This window comes from Dromaius novaehollandiae, chromosome 13 (assembly GCF_036370855.1).
Source record: "Dromaius novaehollandiae isolate bDroNov1 chromosome 13, bDroNov1.hap1, whole genome shotgun sequence".
Classification (NCBI taxonomy): Eukaryota; Metazoa; Chordata; class Aves; order Casuariiformes; family Dromaiidae; genus Dromaius; species Dromaius novaehollandiae.
This window is the reverse complement of record NC_088110.1, coordinates 11,451,098-11,463,241: the sequence shown is the minus strand read 5'-3', so window position 1 is coordinate 11,463,241 and position 12,144 is coordinate 11,451,098. Positions and strand designations below refer to the sequence as shown.

The 12,144-nt window shown below is 37.5% G+C and overlaps 1 protein-coding gene across 2 annotated transcripts in view; it reads right to left on the bottom strand.

Annotated features, from left to right (window-relative positions):
• The window catches only part of URI1 (URI1 prefoldin like chaperone), a 44,793-nt gene that overhangs the window by 31,908 nt on the left and 741 nt on the right, over nt 1-12,144 (bottom strand). The window contains exon 1 of one of the 2 annotated variants that reach the window (XM_026102189.2): nt 11,792-11,946. The exons of the other annotated variant lie outside the window; for it this stretch is intronic. The gene's annotated coding sequence lies outside the window, so the exon portion shown is untranslated. Of the gene's footprint in view, nt 1-11,791; nt 11,947-12,144 lie in introns of those variants that run through there. 2 annotated transcript variants of the gene reach the window in all.

The following is a 12,144-nucleotide window of genomic DNA, read 5'->3' as shown; positions in this document are numbered from 1 at the left end:
ATAGCAAACAGCCAAGATGATGAAACCTGTGACCTCCTCTGCTATAATTGTGTGGAAATTCTGTCTTTCAAAACATATTGTGATCTCCGAATAACGGTTATCAAAAATATAACACAAACAATTTCATTCAATTACATGAAATGCAATGAAGATATGAGGTAATTTAATATGTCTAGATGTCTTCTCAATGTAAGTATTTTTCAGATTTTTTTTTCAAATTTTGTTTTTCCTATAGCCAAAATAATGCTAACATTTGAAAGCAATTAATGAGAAAATTTGCAGAGAAAATAATAACATACATTGAAGTCCCAGAGAAATCACTGAGGCAGATATATATATATTTTTTTAAAAAACAGAATGAAAGACAATTTTTTTTTAAGTTAGCGTATGTGCAGCTATCACAGAACAGATCCCAGATCCTGTACTTTTTATTCATATAGGAGCAAAAAAATGGGAGTACTTTGTAAGCTAATAATTCTTTAAACTAAGTACTTAAAGAAAAAGGATCAGCTCTGCATTTGTGGCTGCACTATTTCATAATCCATCAGGAAATTTGGCCAGGTAGCTTGTTCTGCTTAAGCCAAGTTTAAATTTATCATTTGCTTTAAACTCCTATAAATCAACTTCCTGTATTTTCCTTAATGTGCAAGCTAACTATTTTTAAGCTTCAGAGTAGAGATACAGACTTCTACAGGACATAAATCCAGAGATCTACTTCGCACTGTTAATGTTAGGCCCATTTTAAGAGTAAAGTTTCCCTACAAAGTATAAACCATACAAAGCAGCAACATTTTGTAACAATGCTAACACACAGGGAGCAGAACACTAACAAATACAAGAGTCAGAATATTCTATTGACACGTTTCATTCTTTCAGATTTGGTGGCGATTGCAAAGTACGCAACATAATTAAGTGCACAAAAATGTTTATGAAATCCTTTAAGAAAGTTCCGGTTTAATTGCCCTATTAAAGATGAAGATGGAAAAAAAGACGGGAGGCTTTCCATTCCCAATACATGACTTTCCATGCATGAAGTGAGCTAAAAGCACAAAAAGAAAAGCCCTGCAAACCATAAGAGCAGCATGTTCATTAACCTCTACATGATAATCCTTTCGTAGCTGCATATTAACTAGTTACATATTCATAATCATTTACATTATTTAGAGGACCTTCTATGAAAATTTTCAGGCTATATCCATTAGCTACAATGTTAAAGGTTACAGCAGATAGTCTACTTAATGTTTCCAGGAAGCTTTTTTTAATTAGTAAATATGTAAATTTGCTACATATGCTTTTTATGTTTTTAAAAAATAGTCCATCAGTAAAACAGTATATGGTCATATGCTGTTTCCATCACCCTTTATCCTGTTTAAAGAAAAAAAATCAATAGCACCAATCAATTTTAATTTAATTCTTCTTCTTTGATATAATCTCTCTTGAAGGGATACTAAAGGGTGGAACCAATAACAAACCTTTTCATTTCAGTGGCCGGGATAAAAATGAGACCTTCTACAGAAGGGCTAAAATATACCACCTTAAAAATGTTTCAGCTTGCACTTCTAGGACTGAACTCTTATTAAAAAGAGAGAGAGAGAGAGAGAGAGAGAATAAATATTGAAAAACAGAAGATCAATTATGCATATATCCTTTATTAGGTCAGCTGCACTGTTTGGATAACAACTGGTTTTATCAGAACAAAGAAACAAACAGATAAATATATAAACAAATTTTGATTCTTTGCCTTTAATCAAACACAAAGAAAATCATTAGTCCATCTTCCACACATAATTTATATCTAGAGGTACAATTAAAGAAAGAAAACTCCTTTCAGGGTAAATAAAATAAATCACCTGTGCATTTAAGTTTAATTTGTCTGGACAGCTAGCACTACCAACAATGCATTACTTTTAAGACACTATAATAAAAGTGGTATCAATAAATTCTGAATTCTCCCCTTCTAGGCATAACAATATATGAATTTGTGAATGAATGAGGTTATTAGTAGTTTATTTGCATAGTAAAATAGTTATTAAACTACTCTTGCGGCAAGCTTAACACTACCTAATCATGGGTTCAGTTATCCAAACAGGATCCACTGGTACAAAATACATTCCACAGTCTTAAAAGAAAACAAATGGGCAAATATCCCATTTCTCTCCTTTTCTCTAATAGTAATGTGCTAAAACTTAGTATTTCTCAAGATCCCAATTCAATAGAAATGTACCTGATTTCAGAAATGCTTGTTAAAACTCAGTTGGACTGGAATGCATGCAAGGTTTACTTCCAGCAGGTTTTACTTCACTTAGGGCTACTCATCCTTCTGGGTAGCCACAAGGGGGCATCACCCTGTGAATCTCCTTTCTAAGTACAGTTGCTAAAAGACTGCATTTTTGTGTGCTTTTAATTTAAAATGTAATTCCTTCTTGATTAAAAACCAAACATTTAAAGTAGGAGATTAGATGTTGGTTCTGCTCTCATTATTACTATTTTGAGCTATTTAAATGCAAGTTTACATTATTGTTTCTAAATTTAACTGGTCCTCCCAAATTCCCTGTTGCAATTGAGATGAGGTAGTAAGTGGCCAGCTCTCAACCCTGGGTGAGTAGCCACACAAGTAAAACATTTTTGAAACCTCCAGTATATATACTTGACATTATCAACACCTATCTATGCAGCAATTTTAATTTAAGTGTTAAATGTTAAAACAAGTACAGCAAAAAAGAAGAGCAGGAAGGATCCATTTCGGAGTTGTGATGCACTTTCTACGTATCCTACAGTTCCAATCTGCCAATCCTAACACACCCCAAAACAATTCATACCATACAGCCAAAGACACTGCTAGCTCTCTAAAGGCAGAGATTTCCTTTTGTCAGCTGTACTTTCTCTTTTTCCCATCTACCAATATTCCATTTTCTCTGGGATATCCCTCTAAAGAAGTCAAAACCCTTCCCATGCATTAATTAAAGCACACAACACTTTTCCAAAGTAGTGCACTGGTTTTACAGACTGAGCAACTGAACCCTGGTCAGTGACAGAGCTAGAAACAGCAGCCAGAGCTCACAACTCAGCAGCCACGCAGTACAACGTACTCTGTACAACGTTTTGTTGGGAATACGTGAAAAGGATGCTGTAACATGAAGCTGATTCCTATCTGTACCTGCCTATGGGTCTCTAATCTGCTCCCCATTACTGTATGCATACTTGCTACCTTTCCTCAGCAGGTCCTCCCCTGGATGTACAAGCACATCACTTTCTTCCATTTCATCTTCTTCTTACCTGTTGCTTCTGCACGTGCCCCATATGTAATAGCTCAATATAAGGCTCTGTGGTGTTTCTGATCGTTCAGGTGGTGCACAAATAGTTCCGCTCCCTTCCCAGATGCAAGACTATTTGATTTTATTCAGGTAGTTCTCTAAGGTAGAGCATGTGCATGTGAATGTCTCTACCAACCAGCTGCACCACCTACAAAGGTGATGTTTTTAAGCAGACTGTGAAGGTAATTCTTACCTATTTCTGATATATTCTGAAGAGTCATAAAGCAAGCTGCTAAATCAGAATTTTATTTATGTCTCAGCTTGGGAAAAGCTATGAACAACGGAGCTGGTATTGGAGTCACATGTAGACAGTTTAGGGTACCAATGCTAAATCTGCTGTACTTGAACCACACAGTTATGTTCAAGATGCAAGAAACAGAAACTGTTATTTTTAGGGTGAAAGTTAATTTCAATAGGTGAAAATAAGAAATCACCATCAGATTAGGAAAAAAATCTAACTGAATGAGAGGGTATCTCCAGGCTTGTGGGCCTGAATGTGCAAATACTCAGCACGTGCAAAAAAACAAAGTTTCCTTTTAAACAAATTGCCAGTCAGGCTTCTAAGAGGCCAAACAAACGTGTGACGTTTCTACATGCATACTTGTATAATTTGCATCAAAACTGTGGCTCACAATCTGGCTGATCTTCTGAAATTAGAAGCCAGGGACACAGATCTAATCCCAGCTCTGATTCTATTTCTTCTATATGGCCTTGAGCAAATCACGACCTCTCAGTCTACATTTCTTCATCTGCAAAATGGGGATAATAGTATTAACCTACCCACCTCAGAGTGTTTAATGATGATTAATTAATGTGAGAAAAGCACTCTAAAGATGTAAGAGCACTATATAAGTGATAAAGCATTATTTACCACTTGAAAAGTAATCTGAATAAAATCAGATATGCAAGTAATTTGTTTACATGTAGCAATAATATAATTTGTGACTATTTAATCTTGAATTAGTCTCACTTTAAACATCCCTTTCAATCACATTTCCAGTTACTTAGGGAAAAATGACAGTATGGAATACTTTTTGTGGAAGCAGAGCAAGTAATGAGGCGGTAATTAAAATAAGGGTCTAATAAAGTCTAAAACCAATGATTTGCCCTCAGGATATTGTCTCTGTCATTTGGGACTGTGCAAAGATCTCAGTCTTGACCTTGGTTCTGTTGTTAAGAACCTTCCAAGAACTACAATAGAAACATATGCCAATTTTCTGAAATGCAGATCCATGTTTACAAGGCTCATGATAAATCCAAACTAATTTCCACTGCTGACCTAATTAGGATGACTCCAACTCTCCAGAGTTTAATTGCTTAACTTTGCACATGCAAGTATTTACTTCAATTGATAAACACACAAGCTATATCCATCTACAAACGCTTGCAGTATCACGACCCACTATGCCATTCTGCTAATATGCATGAGACTTCTCTGTCGCACCCAAAAACTAAGTTTATTGATGAGATAACTAGTTCACAACATGACTTTACATTACAGAAGAACACTAATGGGCAATCAAATATTCCATCGTCTCTTGGTAACAAGGATGTAACACACCATGTGCAAAAAAAAAGTTTTAAATAAATTTTCATTTTTTCCTCTAGAAAACCACATAGTACTCACCTGAAACACAGTAATCATTGATGGAGAAAGACAGAATTAACATTTGCACAATTGTTTTTCCTAGAGCCCCAATTTTCAGTCAAAAAACAAAAGAAAACTATTAAAAAGTTCTTCAGTCTGTTGGCACACAGTGTGAGCTAATGGAAAAGGAAGAAAGCATTTCTGAGCTCTCATATTCATTTATTAAACCATATTACTGAAAAACACTACACATCATCAAACTATTTACATAAATATCCTTTTGGGTGGAAAATTTGGGGGGGGGGTTGGTTTTATTTTCTTTAAGAAATGGGTTTGGAAAGAATATTGAAGGAAAGGAGAGACTGAAAGAAATTTGAATCAATCTTCCTATTTAAAAATATAATCTCAACTTTTACTTCTCTCTATAGCAAAACAAATGGAGATCTAATATTTTTGTATTAATTGTCCACATGCAACTGACTTTCTCAGTTTTCTACAAAAATTTGTACATAATTATTGTTTTTCACTATATTAGACCTAACTTCGGACTGAAATGATTTTTGTGAGCTTAAAAATTCTACTTGAATCATCACAGAATTATAAAGCAGACAAGAAAATGTCTCATCTCTTATCTGCCAACTGTGAAATTCTGCCCCCTTAGACTATTCCATGTTGCAATCACTGCTGTGGTTATAGGTCACGTAGGCAAGTGACTTACTGTTACCTCGCAGTAAGGTGACATATGCACACGTGAGCCTGGTAGCCCACTCCGATAGCCAGACAAGCAGTGTCACATTACATGATACTGCACCCTTTTTCCTTGCTTTCAACCATGAGCTCCCAACACCAGTTTTGCTGTTTGTCAGATCCGAGAGCCATTTCAAATCACAAAACCAGAAAAGAAAATGAATCCAGCAGGAAGTTTTCTGCTAAATTAGTGAGTTTAATTAGCTCTGAACCAACAGAACTGGTGCAAGGGAGGAACAAATTGCAGCAAGGTCTTGTTCTTCCCTGGTAGCAAGTCAGTATCCATGTCATGTAACTTCATTTTAAGGCAGAGCTAAGGAACTCATTTTAGCTTACTTCAGGTGAATATATTCATGTTGCTATACCATACAAGCTAGCTCAGATACCAAGACAGCAGTATACTAATGCAAGCGTTAAACTAGCATGACCTAACTTACCAAACATCTTATGCAGATTTTGCAAGCTTTGATGTAGTCTGTGTTGAAACTACGCTGCCAGCAATACCCGAGTTAACTAGTTTAAAATGTACACGAACTGTGGCAAGTGCCTCATAGACATACCTTTAGGTTGTGGTTCAACATTCAACAGCAGTTCTGAGTAAACTAGTCACCACTCCCTCCCTGTCTCCAGCTACACAGCTCCATCATCTCATCCTTCCAACCCCTGCACACTTGGCTGGCAAAGACATTTGTGCTGCTGTAAAATCAGTCAGATTAGGGAACTGCACTGGCCAAAAAAAAATCCAGAAAAATACAGAAGCAAAAAATGAACAATGAAGTTTGTTTTTAAGATGGATCCCAAGCCAGGTCACTGGAACAGTGCTACAAATATGCCACTCTAAATTGTTCAAAGACAAACAAGCAGTCACAAAAAGAAAGAAAAAAAGATTAAAAAGTTGTTCACCAAACTAAAATCATCTCCTTCCTGGATGGATAATTCTTATAGTCATAAAAGAAATTCATCTCAAAAATTTTCAAAAATCTTGAAGAAGGGACTGAGACTGTTCCTCACAACTGCTCTGATTTTGTTCTGAGCATAGCCACAGCTCAAAGGGGCACCCACCGCTGGCTCTCTGTTTCCCCTGTCACATTTGTGCTGACATCTGACATTACTATTTTGGCTTGAACTACTGGATTCCACTTACCACACAGCAATGTGACCACTGGTGCTGGTACAGAAGAGGTGGATGAATTTACCCTTTCTATGGCAGTCAACTCTTCAGTCAGCCTAAACTGAGAGTGAAACTGCAGCCTAAGGTAAGAGACTAGAGGAGGACACAACAGCTCCCATAGTTTTGCTGTCACTATGCATTTTTTCTACAAATTGCACATTTCTACAGTATAAGAATTAAAATCTAGATTTTTGTTTGTCTGGTAATTTCTTTATATCAGTCCAAAGTAGCTATGAGCCCCACAGACATGGAGATATTCTCCAATCCAAGCATATATTCTGGAAACTCAGGGCTAGTATAATGGTCCCTCACCCCATCGCTACCTTTCCTTGTCCTCACTGGAGGGAATGTGACCAGAGGAAAAAGTGAAAAACTGGGGTATCCTGATGCACGGGAAACCTCCAGATGCTGGCAGTGACATTGTCAGCGCAAGTGAAGCACAGCTACCTTGACGCTGCCATACTTTAAAGACAAGATTTGTGGCTGGCTAGCCCCACAACTGAAGGGAGATTACACGCGCAAAAGTCTCTGCCTCACTGCATCTCACCTGAGTTTCATTAAACACAGCCTTGATACAGTCCAGGATCTGGCTCACTGCACTGTGGTTAGCTGGGGAGAGGGATCACAAAAATACAGCAATTGCACACTGCAGCGCAGCACTCTACAGATGCACAAAGCCTGCTTTTATCTGCTGCTTGCCCTGAGACCCCCACTGATCAACACTGGCTTTTACAGGGGTTCATCCAAGTGCAGTACTTCCAGAACAGCTGATGTGTCCTAATGGCCCACTCTGAAAAACTGAAGTATTAGTGTAGCAGCTGCACTGAGGGTGTCACGATGGCAAGCTCCAAGCTAGTGAATCTTTTTGCAAGACTGGAACTTCAAATTAAAACAAAATACAATTTTGCAGTCTCAAAGGAGGAAAGAAATACATGAGGTAAGCGGTACCCAAGTCATTTTGAGAAGAGAGATTATGTCCATAAACTTACAGAACAGAGATCTACAAAGATGCTTAACATACTAAAAATGATTCCCAAACAGTACTCTGGTCGTGGTATTTACTGACATAATCTGCAGACGACTACTGGAGCAGCACAATTTAGCAACATTTAAATTTTATGGCTATAACTACACACATACATTTTAGTTACTGATAAGGCAAGAACATATACAGACTTGCCCACTCCAGAATAAAGGCAACACTCTTTAAACTCTTTTGTGAATAGTTTGACTTCATAGCATTTCATTACCATAAACATTCAATTTAAGATGCGTTAATTTATTTCATAGTTCTTGACACTCTGTAAACTGGTGGATATTTAATTCATATTACTAAGAGCACAGGCAAATATTGCTATGGAACAGTTACCAGAACACTGACTGAAAAAGTAAAAGAGATGATCAATTAACACTGGAAGAACAACAATTCTTACATTTGAAAGCTTCAGTCTTCCAGATAATGACTGAATTTGTCCTTTTACTTGAGAGCAGCACATGACAAAACACTATCGGAATCCACTAATACAGAAAAAGCACCGGATAGGGTGGAGTGGATGTCATCAAAAATTTCTGAAGTGTTAATTGTTCAGGGACCTTTTAAAAAGGAGTGTATCGAATGAAGTTTCAGACACTATGTTAACTCTCCTCAAATAGTTAGTGTGGAAAGTGAAGTCCTATTGCACTGGCATCTCATACTCTTCCTCTATAGTCTATTAACTTGTATGCAGGCTGAAAGAAGTACAATACCGTGAGAAACACCACCCTGGAAACCACACTCGGTCTCATCCTTTGAGTTTGCTGGCAAACAGCTCCAGTTGCTCTTGCACCAGTGCGAAATGTGCAAGGCCCTACTCAGCATCATTGCTTTTTTTCTGACTGTAAGAACTGCTTTAAAACTGTCAAGTAAGTTCATAATACAGGTATTACTTGAAAAAGACTTAAGCAGAAGCAGACAGCCACTGGATTAACTCATACAGGAAGCTGAGAAAACAGAACAGAAGAATGTAAGTTTAGGATTCTGTATTTTGTTTCCTCATAAACCCTTCAAGTTGTTTAATTGCTAAAAAATTTTAAGTTCCCAGGACCTTGAAAACAATTTGGAAATTAAAGTTCACACAGCCTCCACCAATTAAATTCATAAAAATTAAGAATCTGTCATAATATGCAATGGCCAATGAGTTACCCTAATAGCTGTATTAAACCTAATTGTGCATTGTTGTCATGATAAGTGACAAGAGGATGACTTCCTTGTCCTGATTTTACTAAAAAAAAAAACAAAAAACAAAAAAACCCAAAATGCAGTGCAATCCTCCCCTCCCCCCCCAAAATCTGGCTTGACAAACAACACTGGAATCTTCTGGATTCTCCAAACCTGGGTTTGCACTCTACAAATGTCTCTTGGGTCTAATCAGTTCTGTAATGTCTCCCATTATGCATATCTTCATTGCATTGCTCAGAAACTATAGAACATATCAGCCCATTGTAAATTCACTGTCTACAGAACTCTCACCAAATCATACAGGTCCGACTGGTCAACTTCCTATCAGCTAGTAATACCAATCTTTTTGATTGTAGGAATACACATATATAAAAAATTATGTTTAAATTCAGGTTCCATTGTATGAGAATCCACCTATTTAAATATTCATTTTATAATTCCTGTACTAACTTGCAATAGATTTAACACAATATTTTCAGCTAACATATATTGCTTTTGCAAGTAATCCGTGATACATCCATTATATTCTCCTTACAGAACTATCCAAAACTTTACGCAGGCATGGTGCTTCCAATGATGGTCTTTATCATGACAATTACAAGATATTCTTCTATAATTTATCCCCAAGATACACATTCTAAGTCATGTTTTTATACAAAGTGCCTTTAGTGGGAGCACTGAAAATTGCTTTTAACAGTTTGGTCTTACTATCACTACAAATTAACAAGATGAAATCTGTCCAACAGGCCAGCAGTCCTAAAAAAGAATTAAAATTACTTTTCACCAGGGGTCCTAAACCTGGAAGTTGCAGCTTGAATCAGATTAAAGACAGAAAGTCATGAACATCCTGTTCTTTTAATATTTTTAAACAGGAAGGAAGCCTCAGTTACAGTGTTCTCCGGAGCAGCTCTTTCGCACTTAAAAACTCTAATCCATGGCTAAACTATGGTTGTACAATAGCCTAGATGTTAAAACAATCAACTGTGATTCAAATACTATCCTTAATTTCGCAGATAGATAATTCTGCAGATGCGCTTCACTACTACACTAAAGGTTGCCTTCAGACTAATGGGAATAAATGCCTTTCTATCTACTTAATTAAACATGACTGGGAATAGAACAATATCACATTAATTAAAAAAAATATATGCACCTGCTTTAATCCCAGCACATACAGATAGAGTTCTGACTAAATAACTTTACTATTTGTTATGATGCTCACACTGCTGATTACCAGTTTACCAACGTACTGGATAACTAATTCTCCCTCTCTTGTGCTATGACCAAAACATGAGCCTTCAACTTCAGTAATTTTGTGAGAAAAATATGAATCTCCAAAAAGAGGCAGCTAAAATGAAAAGACCTCCTCCATCTTAAAATACAATATTTTCATAACTGAAAATACTGTTGTAATCCAATTATATATATTCATTGCATAGAGAGAACGTCTACTATATCTTCATCATGACACTCCATTGTAACCAAGATTTGTAGTTCTTTAGTGTAATTTCATATTGAAGCTGAAGTGTTCAATTTTTTTTTAGACAATTTGCAGAAATTATGTAAAGTTTCCCTATGATAAAATATAATGTTGGTACATCAGCCTAACAGAGGCTTAATTTATGGTCTCCTGGGCCTCTTTTCCACTGGATCAGATCTGTTTAAGAGGAGTCTTGCTTACAGAGGGGTCTTACCATGAATTGGGAATAATTCTACATGGTTATGACAGACACCAATTTACAAATTAGGCCCAACTGACAGTAATGTACCAAAGATATTATTCTTCAACAAATTCTACCACCTTGAAAATTAACTGAAGGAGTCAAAGCTGACAGATTGCTATCACCAATTACTGGTATAATAGGTTACTATCCATACAGAACGGACTGTACAGATTATTCTAACAGATCTTCTTACTGTTCATCCACATTAATGGTCAGTTGACTGGGCAGATCTTTTAGTAATCATCTAGTCTGGTATTCAGAAGCAGATACTGTTTTGTACCCAATATTCCAGAGGAGGCACATGATTTACATCCTATGTGCATTCAGTTTCCTTACTCTTAATGAAAGCAACAGCTGACAAAGCAATATACAGTGAAGGCAGGGTGAAATTTTCCCTTATTGATAACTCTTATGCAACTCCTATGCGTATCTTCCAAGCAGCTTTAAAACATTTACTTGTATGAGAAAAATGAACAGAAAAACTGAAAAGCATGCAGACTGTGGGCAAACACCTATTTGTGCCAATGATGGTCAAATACAACCACAAGTTCCACACTGAGACACCTGTACTCACACAGAACTTGCTGCAAGACTGGGACTTTAAGAAAAACAAAAAGAAAACACTACCACCTAAATTGCCAGGGCCTACTCACATTAGATCATGAATGCAATCTGCAGGAGGAGGGATCTCAAATTCTGTACTACAGCCAAACAAAAAATCAGCTTCCAAAATCTGAGGAAGCATTTTTACAGAAGACACTTGATAGTTTGGCTTTTTCAAAGCCACTGCAACAGCAGTTGACTTTCTAAAGACAAGTCATGAACAATTAATTTTTGATGAACTAAGTTTTCAAGGTGGCCCATGAGCTCAAACAGGTCATTGACACCAGCAGGGCCTTGCACAGGCCGACCTGCAGGACTGAGTGTTACAAACGTATCTAGTTACACCGTTGAGCAGAAATACAACAAAGGAGGAGAACAAACAATACCTGTTAAAAATATAGCTGTGCACATGGCTGTAGCACTTACCTAAATTTAATGCTATCTGATACCCGCTATAGCAAGTGTTTATAGAGCAGACTGCAATGAAACCAGAGGTGCGTGAGGGAACGCACGGGTCTCCTCAAGACCTTCACCGCAATTGCTATTCTAGTATTTTATTTTTCTAACGACGTGCTAGCAACAGCGCAAGGACGAAGGCGGCAGCGGAGCTAAGAACGTAGTCACACCTCGCTTCACACCTCCGGCTGCCCTTTGCCCATGTGCTGCCGTCAGCAGGGAGAGCGGCCGGCCCGGCCCCGGGGCCGCTCGGCGAGGCCGCGCCGGGGCCGCCGCTAGGCCGCGGCCCGCCGGGGCCCAACGGCAACGGCCGCGCGTGACGT